The sequence below is a fragment of the Bufo bufo genome, chromosome 6 (assembly GCF_905171765.1).
Source record: "Bufo bufo chromosome 6, aBufBuf1.1, whole genome shotgun sequence".
Classification (NCBI taxonomy): Eukaryota; Metazoa; Chordata; class Amphibia; order Anura; family Bufonidae; genus Bufo; species Bufo bufo.
In genome coordinates this window covers 238,254,932-238,273,229 of record NC_053394.1, presented here as the reverse complement: position 1 = coordinate 238,273,229, position 18,298 = coordinate 238,254,932, and positions in this window count along the sequence as shown.

Below are 18,298 nucleotides of genomic sequence, written 5' to 3'. Positions count from 1 at the left end.
AGACTGGTTCGTCAAGTTGGATCTGAAGGAGGCGTACCTTACGGTTCCGGTAGCTCTTTCGTCTCGAAATCTCCTTCAGTTTTTATGGAACGGCCAGACATGGCGGTTTACTTGCCTCCCGTTTGGCCTATCCTCCGCCCCGTGGTGTTTTACAAAACTCATGAAACCGGTAGTGGCTTGGCTCAGAGCGAGAGGGGTACGTCTAATCATCTATTTAGACGACATCCTGATCATGACTCAGAATCCTTCCCATCTGTTAGATCACTTGGAGATGGCCAAATCCCTTCTTCAGGGGCTAGGTTTTATTCTCAATTTGGAGAAGTCGTGCCTCGTACCAGCCACCACTGTAGAGTTCCTAGGTTTTGCCATAAACTCTTTGGATCAATCTCTCAGTCTTCCCTTAACCAAAGTCAAAACGATCCGCAAAGAGATTCATCATGCGTTATTGCTCCCACAATTATCTCTCCGACACCTGGCTCGCCTGATCGGTCTTCTCACTTCTTCCATTCAGGCGATATTCCCAGCTCCCCTCCATTATCGTGCTCTGCAGAGACTAAAAATTGCTCACCTGAGAGCGGGAGCCTCATACTCAGATACTCTGGTCTTGGATACGGAGACCAGAGACGAATTGATTTGGTGGATACATAATTTGTCAGTATGGAACGGCCGGGCTATTTTCGGCCCGCATCCAGATATGGTTATCGAGTCCGACGCCAGTCTGATGGGGTGGGGAGCGCACTGTCAGGGAGTCTCCACGGGTGGAGCGTGGTCTCCGGAGGAGTCTCATCTTCACATCAATGCCCTCGAGCTCTTAGCGGGTTCTTTTCCGATCCGCAGCTTCGCTCAGGGTTCGGTTCGGGCGTGTATTCGTCTACGTATGGACAATGTCTCTGCTGTCCGGTACGTGAACTGCCTAGGGGGAACTCGGTCCAGGGTTTTGTCTTGTCTGGCCAAAGACTTTTGGGAGTTTTGTCTTTCCAACAGAATTTCGGTGGTGGCGGAATACATTCCAGGCCTCCACAACACCTTAGCCGACTGGAGTTCTCGTTACATTTCGGACTCCAGCGACTGGAGATTGGATCCGAGGGTCTTCCGAGATATTTTATCTCTTTGGGGCCCGTTTTGCATCGATTTGTTCGCGTCACGCCTAAACACACAACTACCCAGGTACTTCAGTTGGCGACCAGATCCGCAAGCGGAGGCCGTAGATGCCTTCCTCCAGAACTGGAGCGACTCTCTCCACTATGCTTTTCCCCCATTCGCACTCATTCCTCGTGTACTCGCTCAGGTTCGTCGCCAACAGGCGCAGTTAGTACTGTTGGTACCCTTTTGGCAGACACAATCATGGTTTCCACAGTTACTGAATCTTCTCACAGAGGTACCTCGGCTTCTACCGTTTTTTCCTCAGCTGTTGCTCAATCCTTACGGTTGCCAACATCCACTCCTGCTAGACGGATCTCTGCAGCTTCTAGCTTGCCGAGTTTCAGGGGTTCCTGGGATTCCTCGGATTTTTCGGCAGCAACCAGGCAGCTGTTGGAGTCAGCTTGGGCTCCAGGCACTAGACGAGCCTATCAGTCTGCGTGGAACGTCTGGGTTCGTTGGTGCGATTCACGGAACTTGGATCCCCTGCAAGCCCCTGTAGCCGCTATTCTTCAGTTCCTCACTTCGCTCTTTGAGGCGGGTAAAGCTTACCGTACCTTAAACGTGTACCGCTCCGCTATTTCCTCTAGACATTCCGGTTTTGACGGTTGCCCCGCCGGCCAGCACCCTTTGGTTTGTAGATTGTTACGTGGGTCTCGCCTGTCGCGCCCTCCTAGACCTCGTTTCTCTACCACTTGGGATGTCGCTACAGTTCTCAGTTTTCTGGAAGGTTGGCCCCTCAACTCTTTGCTGTCTCTTCGGCAACTCTCAGCCAAGTTAGTGACCCTTCTTTGTTTGGTGTCTTGTAAGCGCGTCTCGGACGTCCGAGCTTTGGACATTGACGCGCATTATTTTACTCCGCAAGGCGTTATGTTCAACATATCTTGTCGCACGAAAAACTGGTATTAAGTCGGTTACCTTTCCGTCCTTTCCTTCTTCTCTGCAACTGTGCCCCGTTGCTTGCTTAAGGGAATACGAGTCTCGCACCCTATCTTTTCACTCTGGGGATTCCCCTCAATTGTTCATTTCTTTTCGGCGCCCTTTTGCCCCGGTAACCAGCGTTACGCTTTCCCGGTGGGTTAAGTGGATTCTTTCTCTCTCTGGGGTTGACACTTCCATATTTACCGCGCATTCGGTGCGTGGGGCAGCGGCTACCTCAATGTCGGTGGCCGGAGCCCGTTTGGAGGATGTCATGAAGTTGGCAGATTGGTCCCGAGTCTCTACCTTTCGGGAATTCTATTTCAGACCTGATCCTCGCGTTTTTACCTCCGTCATTGCTCAGCTTTAAACTTGCAAATATGAGCCTCCGTGTCATGAGGATTTTACTAAGTCATGACGTAAAGTCATGATTTTATGAAAGACACGGAGGCGAGTATTTCCCTCCCGTTACTTTTCGCCCTCCCATCTGGTCTGTGGTGTTCTTTTCTCTCATATGTTTAATGTATGATATTATTTATCTGTTGTTTCCTTATGCACTGGGGGGTTAGTTAGGCGGTGGTAATTGTCTGAGAAAACAAAACTGTTTTTTGTGTAGTTTACTACCATGATGTGTTCTTTTTCTCCCTTCCAGGTTGATTTCCCGATTGTCATCAGATTCTCACCTACCAGAGGTGCCGTTTTGGTTGTTCCGCGGCTGAGGTTCCGGCTGCTGTTGTCCGTTTCAGGTTTCGCTGTTTGAAGACCGCAAAGAAAGAGGAGGTGTCCGGCCAGTGATGCTCCTTATATAGGGACTGAAGGGGTGGAGTTGTTACCATATTTACTCTGATGGTTTTTTCTTTAATTGTCTTTGCTGCTAAATTTTCAGTAAAGAAAGAGTTAAGCAAATACTCGCCTCCGTGTCTTTCATAAAATCATGACTTTACGTCATGACTTAGTAAAATCCTCAATTCTCTGCTATGGGACCTCTCTCCAATTGATATTGGTTAATTTGTATTTATTTTATTTTAATTCATTTCCCTATCCACATTTGTTTGCAGGGGATTTACCTACATGTTGCTGCCTTTTGCAGCCCTCTAGCTCTTTCCTGGGCTGTTTTACAGCCTTTTTAGTGCCGAAAAGTTTGGGTCCCCATTGACTTCAATGGGGTTCGGGTTCGGGACGAAGTTCGGGTCGGGTTCGGATCCCGAACCCGAACATTTCCGGGAAGTTCGGCCGAACTTCTCGAACCCGAACATCCAGGTGTTCGCTCAACTCTAGTCATAAAATGTGATCTGATCTTTATCTAAGTCACAACAATAGACAATCACAGTCTGCTTAAACTAATAACACACAAAGAATTAAATGTTACCATGTTTTTATTGAACACACCACGTAAACATTCACAGTGCAGGTGGAAAAAGTATGTGAACCCTTGGAATTAATAACTGGTTGAACCTCCTTGGGCAGCAATAACTTCAACCAAACGTTTCCTGTAGTTGCAGATCAGACGTGCACAACGGTCCGGAGTAATTCTTGACCATTCCTCTTTACAGAACCGTTTCAGTTCAGCAATATTCTTGAGATGTCTGGTGTGAATCGCTTTGTTGAGGTCATGCCACAGCATCTCAATCGGGTTGAGGTCAGGACTCTGACTGGGCCACTCCAGAAGGCATATTTTCTTCTGTTTAAGCCATTTTGTTGTTGATTTACTTCTATGCTTTGGGTCGTTGTCCTGTTGCAACACCCATCTTCTGTTGAGCTTCAGCTGGTGGACAGATGGCCTTAAGTTCTCCTTCAAAAATGTCTTGATAAACTTGGGAATTCATTTTTCCTTCAATGATAGCATTCCATCCAGGCCCTGACGCAGCAAAGCAGCCCCAAACCATGATGCCCCCACCACCATACTTCACAGTTGGGATGAGGTTTTGATGTTGGTGTGTTGTGCCTCTTTTCCTCCACACATAGTGTTGTGTGTTTCTTCCAAACAACTCAACTTTGGTTTCATCTGTCCACAGAATATTTTGCCAGTACTGCCGTGGAACATCCAGGTGCTCTTGTGCAAACTGTAAACGTGCAGCAATGTTTTTTTTGACAGCAGTGGCTTCCTCTGTGGTATCCTCCCATGAAATCCATTCTTGTTTAGTGTTTTACGTATCGTAGATTCACTAACAGGGATGTTAGCATATGCCAGAGACTTTTGTAAGTTTTTAGCTGGCACTCTATGATTCTTCTTCACCTCATTGAGCAGTCTGCGCTGTGCTCTTGCAGTCATCTTTACAGGACAGCCACTCCTAGGGAGAGTAGCAGCAGTGCTGAACTTTCTCCATTTATAGACAATTTGTCTTACCGTGGACTGATGAACAGCAAGGCTTTTGGAGATACTTTTATAACCCTTTCCAGCTTTATGCAAGTCAACAATTCTTAATCGTAGGTCTTCTGAGAGCTCTTTTGTGAGAGGCATCATTTACATCAGGCAATGCTTCTTGTGAAAAGCAAACCCAGAACTGGTGTGTGTTTTTTATAGGGCAGGGCAGCTGTAACCAACAACACCAATCTCATCTCATTGATTGGACTCCAGTTGGATGACACCTCACTCCAATTAGCTCTTGGAGATGTCATTAGTCTAGGGGTTTACATACTTTTTCCACCTGCACTGTGAATGTTTGAATGGTGGTGTTCAATAAAAACATGGTAACATTTAAATATTTGTGTGTTATTAGTTTAAGCAAACTGTGATTGTCTATTGTTGTGACTTAGATGAAGATCAGATCACATTTTATGACCAATATGTGCAGAAATCCATATCATTCCAAAGGGTTCACATACTTCTTCTTGCTACTGTATATATATATATATATATATATATATATATATACATACAGTACAGACCAAAAGTTTGGACACACCTTCTCATTCAAAGAGTTTTCTTTATTTTCATGACTATAAAGGCATCAAAACTATGAATTAACACATGTGGAATTATATACATAACAAACAAGTGTGAAACAACTGAAAATATGTCATATTCTAGGTTCTTCAAAGTAGCCACCTTTTGCTTGGATTACTGCTTTGCACACTCTTGGCATTCTCTTGATGAGCTTGATGAGTGGTTTTCACTTTTGGTCTGTACTGTATGTATATACACTGCTTAAAAAAAATAAAGGAAACACTTAAACAACACAATGTAACTCCAAGTCAACCACACTTCTGTGAAATCAAACTGTCCACTTAGGAAGCAACACTGAGTGACAATCAATTTCACATGCTGTTGTGCAAATGGGATAGACAACAGGTGGAAATTATAGGCAATTAGCAAGACACCCCCAATAAAGGAGTGGTTCTTCAGGTGGTGACCACAGACCACTTCTCAGTTCCTATGCTTCCTGGCTGATGTTTTGGTCACTTTTGAATGCTGGCGGTGCTTTCACTCTAGTGGTAGCATGAGACGGAGTCTACAACCCACACAAGTGGCTCAGGTAGTGCAGCTTATCCAGGATGGCACATCAATGCGAGCTGTGGCAAGAAGGTTTGCTGTGTCTGTCAGCGTAGTGTCCAGAGCATGGAGGCGCTACCAGGAGACAGGCCAGTACATCAGGAGACGGGGAGGAGGCCGTAGGAGGGCAACAACCCAGCAGCAGGACCGCTACCTCCGCCTTTGTGAAAGGAGGAACAGGAGGAGCACTGCCAGAGCCCTGCAAAGTGACCTCCAGCAGGCCACAAATGTGCATGTGTCTGCTCAAACGGTCAGAAACAGACTCCATGAGGGTGATATGAGGGCCGAATTTCCACAGGTTGGGGTTGTGCTTACAGCCCAACACCGTGCAGGACGTTTGGCATTTGCCAGAGAACACCAAAATTGGCAAATTCGCCACTGGCGCCCTGTGCTCTTCACAGATGAAAGCAGGTTCACACTGAGCACATGTGACAGACGTGACAGAGTCTTGAGACGCCGTGGAGAACATTCTGCTGCCTGCAACATCCTCCAGCATGACCGGTTTGGCATTGGGTCAGTAATGGTGTGGGGTGGCATTTCTTTGGAGGGCCGCACAGCCCTCCATGTGCTCACCAGAGGTAGCCTGACTGCCATTAGGTACCGAGATGAGATCCTCAGACCCCTTGTGAGACTATATGCTTGTGCGGTTGGCCCTGGGTTTCTCCTAATGCAAGACAATGCTAGACCTCATGTGGCTGGAGTGTGTCAGCAGTTCCTGCAAGACGAAGGCATTGATGCTATGGACTGGCCCGCCCGTTCCCCAGACCTGAATCCAATTGAGCACATCTGGGACATCTTGTCTCGCTCTATCCACCAACGTCACATTGCACCACAGACTGTCCAGGAGTTGGCAGATGCTTTAGTCCAGGTCTGGGAGGAGATCCCTCAGGAGACCGTCCACCACCTCATCAGGAGCATGCACAGGCATTGTAGGGAGGTCATACAGGCACGTGGAGGCCACACACACCTCATTTTGACTTGTTTTAAGGACATTACATCAAAGTTGGATCAGCCTGTAGTGTGTTTTTCCACTTTAATTTTGAGTGTGACTCCAAATCCAGACCTGCATGGGTTGAAAAATTTGATTTCCATTTTTTTATTTTTGTGTGATTTTGTTGTCAGCACATTCAACTATGTAAAGAACAAAGTATTTCAGAAGAATATTTAATTAATTCAGATCTAGGATGTGTTATTTTTGTGTTCCCTTTATTTTTTTGAGCAGTGTACAGGGAGTGCAGAATTATTAGGCAAGTTGTATTTTTGAGGATTAATTTTATTATTGAACAACAACCATGTTCTCAATGAACCCAAAAAACTCATTAATATCAAAGCTGAATATTTTTGGAAGTAGTTTTTAGTTTGTTTTTAGTTTTAGCTATTTTAGGGGGATGTCTGTGTGTGCAGGTGACTATTACTGTGCATAATTATTAGGCAACTTAACAAAAAACAAATATATACCCATTTCAATTATTTATTTTTACCAGTGAAACCAATATAACATCTCAACATTCACAAATATACATTTCTGACATTCAAAAACAAAACAAAAACAAATCGGTGACCAATATAGCCACCTTTCTTTGCAAGGACACTCAAAAGCCTGCCATCCATGGATTCTGTCAGTGTTTTGATCTGTTCACCATCAACATTGCGTGCAGCAGCAACCACAGCCTCCCAGACACTGTTCAGAGAGGTGTACTGTTTTCCCTCCTTGTAAATCTCACATTTGATGATGGACCACTGGTTCTCAATGGGGTTCAGATCAGGTGAACAAGGAGGCCATGTCATTAGATTTTCTTCTTTTATACCCTTTCTTGCCAGCCACGCTGTGGAGTACTTGGACGCGTGTGATGGAGCATTGTCCTGCATGAAAATCATGTTTTTCTTGAAGGATGCAGACTTCTTCCTGTACCACTGCTTGAAGAAGGTGTCTTCCAGAAACTGGGAGTTGAGCTTGACTCCATCCTCAACCCGAAAAGGCCCCACAAGCTCATCTTTGATGATACCAGCCCAAACCAGTACTCCACCTCCACCTTGCTGGCTTCTGAGTCGGACTGGATCTCTCTGCCCTTTACCAATCCAGCCACGGGCCCATCCATCTGGCCCATCAAGACTCACTCTCATTTCATCAGTCCATAAAACCTTAGAAAAATCAGTCTTGAGATATTTCTTGGCCCAGTCTTGACGTTTCAGCTTGTGTGTCTTGTTCAGTGGTGGTCGTCTTTCAGCCTTTCTTACCTTGGCCATGTCTCTGAGTATTGCACACCTTGTGCTTTTGGGCACTCCAGTGATGTTGCAGCTCTGAAATATGGCCAAACTGGTGGCAAGTTGCATCTTGGCAGCTGCACGCTTGACTTTTCTCAGTTCATGGGCAGTTATTTTGCGCCTTGGTTTTTCCACACGCTTCTTGCGACCCTGTTGACTATTTTGAATGAAACGCTTGATTGTTCGATGATCACGCTTCAGAAGCTTTGCAATTTTAAGAGTGCTGCATCCCTCTGCAAGATATCTCACTATTTTTGACTTTTCTGAGCCTGTCAAGTCCTTCTTTTGACCCATTTTGCCAAAGGAAAGGAAGTTGCCTAATAATTATGCACACCTGATATAGGGTGTTGATGTCATTAGACCACACCCCTTCTCATTACAGAGATGCACATCACCTAATATGCTTAATTGGTAGTAGGCTTTCGAGCCTATACAGCTTGGAGTAAGACAACATGCATAAAGAGGATGATGTGGTCAAAATATTCATTTGCCTAATAATTCTGCACGCAATGTATATACACACATATAAATATATATATATATATATATATATAAAAGTCAATTTTAGTTAGTACTAGTTTAGATTTTTGAACCCACACACATGGGTCCTGCACCTGCTGAGCGCCGGTCAGTACTGTCAATTACTGATGAATGGTTTTCACTTCACAGGTGTGCCCTGTCAGGTTTAATAAGTGGGATTTCTTGCTTTATAAATGGGGTTGGGACCATCAGTTGCGTTTAAGGAGAAGTCAGGTGGATACACAGCTGATAGTCCTACTGAATAGACTGTTAGAATTTGTATTATGGCAAGAAAAAAGCAGCTAAGTAAAGAAAAACGAGTGGCCATCATTACTTTAAGAAATGAAGGTCAGTCAGTCAGCCGAAAAATTGGAAAAACCTTGAAAGTAAGGGCTATTTGACCATGAAGGAGAGTGATGGGGTGCTGCGCCAGATGACCTGGCCTCCACAGTCACCGGACCTGAACCCAATCGAGATGGTTTGGGGGGAGCTGGACCGCAGAGTGAAGGCAAAAGGGCCAACAAGTGCTAAGCATCTCTGGGAACTCCTTCAAGACTGTTGGAAGACCATTTCAGGGGACTACCTCTTGAAGCTCATCAAGAGAATGCCAAGAGTGTGCAAAGCTGTAATCAAAGCAAAAGGTGGCTACTTTGAAGAACCTAGAATATGACATATTATCAGTTGTTTCACACTTGTTTGTTATGTATATAATTCCACATGTGTTAATTCATAGTTTTGATGCCTTCATAGTCATGAAAATAAAGAAAACTCTTTGAATGAGAAGGTGTGTCCAAACTTTTGGTCTGTACTGTATGTATATATATATACACACATATAGATATATATATATATATATATAAGTCAATTTTAGTTAGTACTAGTTTATATTTTTGAACCCACACACATGGGTCCTGCATCGGCTGAGCGCCGGTCAGTACTGTCAATTACTGACTGCGTCTGCTCAGGTTTAGTGGCTTTTTTTTTTTTTTTTTTTGTGCCGTTTTTTCTACATTTTTATCCTATTCTTTCACTTATCTTTTTCTCTTTTCTTTCTTTCTCTTTTTTTCTTTATCACAAATTTTATTTTAATTAATTCAGTTCAAGCCCCCTCACGTGTTAAATCACTACATACAGCCCCCTGACACTTTTCACTTTACATACACCAAAAAAAAAAAAGTCGAATTCATCCTAGAGAATGTACTTTGCTGAAGAGGCATACGCCATCCTTGCCTCTGAAACGGAGTCTGCATGCCACATTCCTCTACTCCTCCTATCCATCATCATCGTCATCCGGTGATGAGGGACCCTCAAGGAGACGCCCAGAAGAGATGAAGTAGCCCCCTCCCCCCACTGATCCCCTATGGTCCACACTGCCTGAGGACTATGAGCCCCAAATTCCAGAGTTTGTGGGAAACTCTGGAATCCAGATTGACTGCACAGGCTTCATAGAAATAGATTTTTTCAAAATCTATTTCTCTGACGATCTCATAAATTTGATGGTGACCCAAACAAATTTGTTCGCCCAGCAGTTTATTTCTCAAAACCCGACATCCTCATATACTAGACCCCTAGGTTGGACCCCTGTAAATGCAGCAGACATTATGAAGTTTTGGGGGCTGTTGCTGCATATGGGCCTGGTATAAAAACTGAAATGAGACAATATTGGAGTTCAGATGTCTTGTGCCGCACTCCAATTTACAATATGGCCATGTCCAGATCAAGATTTGAATCCATTTTGAAATTCCTACATTATAATGATAACGCATAGTGCCCCCCCCCAAAATGACCCAAATTTTGACCATCTATTCAAAATAAGACCCCTCCTTGAGCACCTCAACTCAAAAGATACCCCAGAAAAAGAAATTAGCATAGACGAGTCCCTTGTACATTTTAAAGGAAGGGTTAAATTTCGCCAGTACCTGACCAGCAAGCGAGCACGGTACGGAATAGAAATGTACACTCTGTGCGAAAGTACCTCCGGGTACACCTACAGGTTCCGTATTTATGAGGGGAAAGATTCCCGGATACAACCACCTGAATGCCCCCCCGTCCTAGGAGTTACTGGCAAGATTGTGTGGGACTTACTGCACCCACTGCTGGATAATGGTTATCACCTCTATGTAGATAACTATTACACCAGCATCCCCCTATTTATGTCCCTAAAAGCCTGAGGTACTGTGGCTTGCGGCACAGTGAGAAAAAAAATCAGAGAGGGCTCCCTAGATCCATGGTAGGGCAACTACTCCAAAAAAGGTGACAGTAAGGCTCTCCTCCATGAGAACATGCTGGGGGTTAAGTACAAGGACAAGAGAGGCCCTACAGTGCCATGCGTAAAACTAAGGTGTGGTACAAAAAGCTTGCCGTATACATTTTACAGATGGCAATGTACAATGCATACATTTTACATCGAACTGCAGGCCACACAGGAACTTTCCTTCAGTTCCAAGAGGCGGTAATCAAGGCCCTAATTTTCCAAAGTCAGGAAGGGGAGGGCCCGAGTACTTCAGGAGGTCATGGTGCCCGTGTTGTACCAGGACAACATTTCCCTGGTGAGGTGCCACAAACACCAAAAAGGGGAAAGACTCCAAAAAGATGTCGGGTTTGTTACAAAAGGGGAATACGAAAGGACACCATTTATCAGTGCGACACCTGCCCTGATAAACCAGGCCTCTGCATGAAAGAATGCTTCCGAAACTACCACTCATCCATGGATTTTTAATTTCTTCCTTTATGCGCCCTGTAATATTTCCATATCTCTGATTTAGTCCACCTCACTTGCATACCCACTTTCCAACAACTACTACATAATCTTATCTGTGAGACACCTGTTTGGTGAAAAGTACCCTTTCCACCAATTAAAATGTTTGTACGGGGGTGCTCTTTCCAAAATGGGGTCACTTCTTGGGGTTTTTCACTTCTAGGGACCTCTGGAAATTTGTTAAATGTGACATGGCAGCTAAAATCCATGTCTGACAATTCAGGCCTGCAAAAAACATATTTTGCACTTTGCCTGTAGCGGCCTGCTGTGCGCCAATACAGCAGGCTATGAGCACATATGGGGTGTTCGCAAAATGGGGAGTAAATAGGGAACATATACTGGGGTGCATTTTCTCCTTTAGCCCCTTGTGAAAGTGAAAAATTGGGGTCTGCTAGTAATTTTTCATTTTTACAAATGTGTGATTTGAAATCGTCTCTCTGGCATCTAAAATCCATGTCTGCTAATTCAGGTGAGCACAATCCATATTTATCTTTTTGTATCTAGAGCCCTGCCATGCGCCCATACATCATTTTATGAGCACATATTGGGTGTTGCCATATTCGGGGGGAAATGGGGAACAAAATGTGGGGTGCATTTTGTCCTGTTACCCCTTGTGAAAGTGAAAAGTGTGGGTGTAAAGCAACTATTTCTTAAACAAAATTGTCATTTTTTTTATTTTCACAGCCAAGCGTTTCCTAATTCTGTGAAACGCTCAATGGGTCTAAGTGCTCACTACACACCTTGGAATATTCCTTGAGGGGTGTTGTTTCCAGAATGGGGTCACTTTTTGGGGGTTTCCACTCTAGGGTTACCTCAGGGTGTGTTCAATTGCATGATGGCGTCTGTGAATTATTCCGGTGAAATCTGCCTTCCAGAAGCCATTTGGTGCTCCTTTCCTTCTGACCTCTGTGGTACGCCCATAAAGCAGTATACAAGCACATATGGGGAATTGCTGTAATCAGGAGAAAATGGGCAATAAATTAGGGGGTACATTTTCTCCAGTTCCCCCTTTTGAAAGGGAAAAATTTGGGCCTAAAGTCCATTTTTCTTGAAAAAATAGTAATTTTTCATTTTCACAGCCAATTCCATGTTTTACCTTTTTGAGGACAAGGTTCTCACTACACATCTTGAAATATTCCTTGAAGGGTGTAGTTTCCAGAATGGGGTCACTTTTTGGGGATTTCCACTCTAGGGGTACCTCAGAGTGTCTTTATATGCGACATAGCTCCCAAAAGTCAATCCTGCAAAATCTGTCCTCAAAAAAGCCCTATGGTGCTACTTCCCTTTTGGACCCTTTTGGACCCTACCATGCACCCATCATTTTATGAGCACATATTGGGTGTTGGCGTATTCGGGGGGAAATGGGGAACAAAATGTGGGGTGCATTTTGTCCTGTTACCCCTTGTGAAAGTAAAATATGTGGGTGTAAAACTTTTTGGGGAATTAATTTTTAATTTTCACAGCCAAGCTGTTTCCTAATTCTGTGAAACGCCCGATTGGTCAAAGTGCTCACTAGACACCTTGAAATATTCCTTAAGGGGTGTAGTTTACAGAATGGTGTGACTTTTTGGGGGATTCCACTGTAGGGCCACCTCAGAGTGTCTTCACATGCGACATAGCTCCCAATTACCATTCCAGCTAAATCCGCTCTCCAAAAGCCATATGGTACTCCTTCCACTATGAAGCCTGCTGTTCGCCCATACATCAGTTTTTGAGCACACATGGGGTGTTTCTGTAAACCCCATATTCAGGGTAATAGATTTTGAGTTTTGTTTGGCTGTTAACCCTTGCTTTGTTACTGGAACAAATGGATTAAAATGAAAAATCTGCCAAAAAAGTGAAATTCAGAAATTTCATCTCCATTAGCCATTAACTCTTGTGGAATACCTAAAGGGTTAACAATGTTTGTAAAATCAGTTTTGAATACCTTGAGGGGTGTAGTTTCTAAAATGGGGTGATTTATGGGTGGTTTCTAATATGTAAGCCCCAGAAAGTGACTTCATAACTAAACTGATCCTGAAAAATTTGTGTTTTGGAAATATTGTTAAAAATGTTAAGATTTGATTCTAAACTTCTAAGCATTCTAAAGTCGAAAAAAAATAAAATGTCATTTTCAAAATGATCCAAACATGAAGTAGACATATGGGGAATGTAAATTAATTACTATTTTTGGAGGTATTACTATCTATTATAAAAGTAGAGAAATAGAAATTTGGAAATTTGCTAATTTTTCTAAATTTTTGGTAAATTTGGTATTTTTTATAAATAAAAAATAATTTTTTTGACTCCATTTCACCAGTGTCATGAAGTACGATATGTGATGAGAAAACAATCTCAGAATGACCTGTATAAGTAAAAGCATTTTAAAGGTATTACCACATGAAGTGACACATGTCAGATTTTCAAAAAATTGCCTGGGCAGGAAGGTAAAAACAGGCCCGGGAAATATAAAAAATAAAACAACAAGAAAGTGCGCTCGAGTATAACAATGGCTGGGTGAGGCCGGTATACATCTATTCTGCACAAGGTACGGACAAGTCCTGTGGGATCCATGCCTGGTTCATTTTAATGAACGTGAGCTTGTTCACATTGGCTGTGGACAGGCGGCTGCGCTTCTCTGTGATAACGCCCCCTGCCATGCTAAACAAGTTCAGACAATACACTGTCTGCAGGGCAGGCCAGCATCTCCAAGGCGTAAAGGGCAAGCTCAGGCCATGTGCCCAATTTGGAGACCTAGAAGTTAAAGGGGGCAGACCCATCAGTCAGTACATGTAGGCGTGTGCACACATACTGCTCCAGAATGTTGCTGAAATGCTGCCTCCTGCTAAAACATTCCATATCAGCTGATGGTGCTGGTTGTTGTGGCGTGCTGAAAAAGATTTTCCACATTTCGGCCATGCTAAGCCTGCCTTCTGAGGTGCTGGCGGTGCCCCAGCTGCGTTGGCGACCTCTTCCTCCTCCTCTGCCTTCGCCTTGTGCTTCCACTGTGCCCCGGCTGTCAGGTGAGAATGCCATCAGCAGCGCGTCTACCAGTGTGCGCTTGTAATCAAGCATCTTATGATCACGCTCCAGTGACGGAATTAAGGACGGTACATTGTCCTTGTAACGGGGATCCAGCAGTGTGGCCACCCAGTAATCAGCACAAGTTAGAATGTGGCCAACTCGGCGGTCGTTGCTGAGACACTGCAGCATGTAATCGCTCATGTGTACCAGGCTGCCCAGAGGCAATGACAAGCTGTTCTCTGTGGGTGGTGTATCCTCTGTGTCCTCTGTATCCCCCCAGCCATGAACCAGTGATGGCCATGAGCTGGTTTGGGTGCCACCCTGCTGTGAACATGGTTCCTCCTCCTCCATCTCCTCCTCCTCCACCTCGTCATCCTCCAGAACTGTGCCCTGGCTGGACAATTGTGTACCTGGCGTTTGTTGGTGCAGGAACCCACCCTCGGAGACACTTGTGAATGACTGGCCTGAAACCCTTGTAAATGATCACTCTTCCTCCTCCTCCTCCTCCTGTGCCACATCCTCTTCCATCATCGCCCGAAGCGTTTTTTCAAGGAGGCATAGAAGTGGGATAGTAACGCTGAGAACGGCATAATCAGCGCTGGCCATGTTGGTGGAGTACTCGAAACAGCACAACAAGGCACAAAGGTCTCACAAGGAGGCCCACTCATTGGTGGTGAAGTGGCGCTGTTCCGCAGAGCGACTCACCTGTGCGTGCTGCAGCTGAAACTCCACTATCACCTGCTGCTGCTCGCACAGTCTGGCGCACGTGCAAGGTGGAGTTCCACCTTGTGGGAACGTCGCATATGAGGCGGTGAGCGGGAAGGCTGAAGTTACGCTGCAGCGCTGACAGGCGAGCAACAGCAGGGTCAGAACGCCGAAAACGCTGACAGATGGCCCGCACTTTCTGCAGCAGCTCTGACATATTGGGGTAATTTTTCAGGAATTTCTGCACCACCAAATTCAGCACATGCACCAGGCAAGGGATGTGCGTCACACCGACTAGGCCCAGAGCTGCCACGAGAATTCGCCCATTATTGCACACCACCAGGCAGGGCTTGAGGCTCACTGGCACCAACCACTCATCGGTCTGTTGTTCCATGCCCGTCCACAGCTCCTGCGCGGTGTGGGGTTTGTCCCCCAAACAGATAAGTTTCAAAACTGCCTGCTGTCATTTACCCCTGGCTGTGCTGAAGTTGGTGGTGAAGGTGTTACGCTGACCGGATGAGGAGGCAAAGAGAAACGCCCAGCAATCCTCGGTGGTGGAAAGACATGCGTCAAACTGCTATCCGCCTCAGGCCCAGCTGCCACTGCATTTACCCAGTGTGCTGTTAGGGAGAGATAACATCCCTGAATGTGCTTACTGGCCCATGTATCCGTAGTTCGGTGGACCTTGCCACAGATGGCGTTGCGCAGTGCACACCTGATTTTGTCCCCCACTTGGTTGTGCAGGGAAGTGATGGCTCGCGTGAAAAAGTAGTGGCGGCTGGGAACGATGTACGGCTGGGAGCCACCGCCATAAGGTTTTTAAAACTCTCCATCTCCATCAGACGGCATGACAGCATTTCAAAGGCCAGGAATTTTGAAATGCTGGCATTTAGGGCCAGGGATCGCGGGTGGGTAGGGGGGTACTTCCTCTATCGCTCCAGTGTTTGGGAGATAGACAGCTGAACGCTTCCATGGGACATTGTGGAGATGCTTGGTGACCCAGGTGGTGGCGTTGCTGGCACAACCTCTGTTTGCGGGGTGGCAGGTGCCACTGTCACTCCAGAGGAAGATGAAGAGGCCGAGACCTTTCTTGGTATTTGAGGTGTCTACTCCACTGCAGCTCGTGCTTTGCACTTAGATGCCTGGTCATGCAGGTTGTGCTCAGGTTTAGAACGTTTATGCCTCGCTTCAGGCTCTGATTGCACAGCGTGCAAACCACTCGTGTCTTGTCGTCAGCACATTGTCTGAAGAACTGCCACGCCAGGAAACTCCTTGGAGCTGGCTTTGGTGTGCTCGGTCCCTTGGTGCGATGGGCAGTAGCAGGCGTACTGTCTAGGGGACGGTCGCTCCGCTTTTGCACCCTGCTCCCTCTTTTGCTGTGCTGGTGGCTCTGTGCGACCACTGCCTCTTCCTCCGAACTAGACAGGTCACTCGCATGGCCTTGATTCCATGTGGGGTCGAGGACCTCATAGTCCTCCACACCATCTTCCACCCAGTCTTCACCCCTGCCCTCCTTGTCAATCTGCACACTGCAGAAAGCCACAGCAGTTGGCACCTGTGTTTCGTCATCATCCGAGACGTTCTGCGGTGGTCCTCCCATGTACTCATTCTGAAACATAAGTGGTTGGGGATCGGTGCACTCAATCTCTTCCACTTCTGGGGCAGGGCTATGTGGATGGCCCTGGGAAACCCTGTTAGCAGAATCATCAAAAAGAATTAGAGACTGCTGCATGACTTGGGACTCAGACTGCTTGGCTGATTTGCAAGGGAGTGAGGTGAAAGACTGATGGCCATGGGCTGAAGGTGCCAACTCTGATTTTTCAGCAGGGAACTGTGTGGGAGACAATGTGAAGGAACTGGAGGCACTGTCAGCCACCAAATCTACTATCGCCTGTACTTGTTCTGGCCTCACCATTCATAGAGCCGCATTCGGCCCTACCAATTAACGCTGAAGGTTCTATCGCCTACTCGCACCTGAGGAAGTGGTTTCACTTGTGCGTGTAGCTGGCACAGATCAACCACGTCCTCTCCCTGCAACAGGAGCTACACCAACACCAGCAGCACCACGACCAGGGCCACGTCCCTTATTTGAAGCTCTCCTCATTCTTTGCGTTCACCCACCAAACTAACAGATGGTTTATGTCAATAATCTAACCGCCAATAGAGAACAATTAAGTTCACTGACAGTAAGGCAGATTTTTCAAACCACTAAATAACAGCAGTATTTAACGCTTGTATTGGACTGTCAGAAATGCAGCAAAGGCCGCAAATGTAGTATCTAGCACAAAATGTGTGTTTTTTTTTAAACCACAATATAACAGCAGTATTTATCGCTTGTATTGGACTGTCAGAAATGCTGCAAAGGCCGCAAATGTAGTATCTAGCACAAAATCTGTGTTTTTTTTTAAAACGACAATATAACAGCAGTATTTAACGCTTGTATTAGATTGTCAGAAATGCAGCAAAGGCCGCAAATGTAGTATCTAGCACAAAAATTGGTGTTTTTTTCAAACCAAAATATAACAGCAGTATATAACGCTTGTATTGGACTGTCAGAAATGCAGCAATGGCCACAAAAGTAGTATCTAGCACAAAATAGGTGTTTTTTTAAAACCACAATATTACAGCGGTATTTAACGGTTGTATTGGACTGTCAGAAATGCAGCAAAGGCTGGGGGCGGAGCCTGCACCGGACTGTGATGGCCGCATAGTCAGGAGCGCTCCATACTAGACCACTAAATCACCAGCATACACAAGCTGACAGACGAAAAAATGGTAAAAATCGGGCACCCTAGAGCCGGGGACACTTCTAATGCCAGCAAGCCACCGAATAACAGTGGGGACATGGACAAATTCATTAAAAAAGCTGCGGCCACTCTGGTGGCTCGGGAGACCAAGATGGCAACGAACCCGCCACATAAGGTGAGCGAGCGCACCGCTGACATCTCTGAAGGAGAGAGTGATGCAGAGGACTCTCATAGCAAAACAGCGCTTCCTATCACATGCCGATTCTTAAAACAGTCACCCAGTAAAGCCATGGAGCCGATCTTAAGCGAGCTCACGGCCCTCCGCCATAATATGCACCACATAGGCGACCGAGTAGTGATCCTAGAAACGCGCCAAGCTGCAGTACTAGACCACCAAACAGCGACCGCATCCTCCCTGCAGAAATGCCGCACTTACCTCAATGACCTCCATAACGCTCTGGAGGACAAAGAAAACAGAGGACGCAGGAATAACCTGCGATTCAGGGGGATACCTGAAACAGTCACCGCGGCTGATATACCTGGGACTGTACTTGCAATATGCTGCTCCCTGCTGGGTCCAGATCACCAGGCTGATATCATCATCGAGCGTGCTCATAGAGCACTAAGACCTAAGCCTAAGATCTCAGAGCCGCCTAGAGATGTGATCTGCAGGCTCCTTAACTTCCAGGTCAAAACAGCGGTCTTGGAGGCCACAAGGAACCATGAGAATCTGACATACGAGGAAGCCTG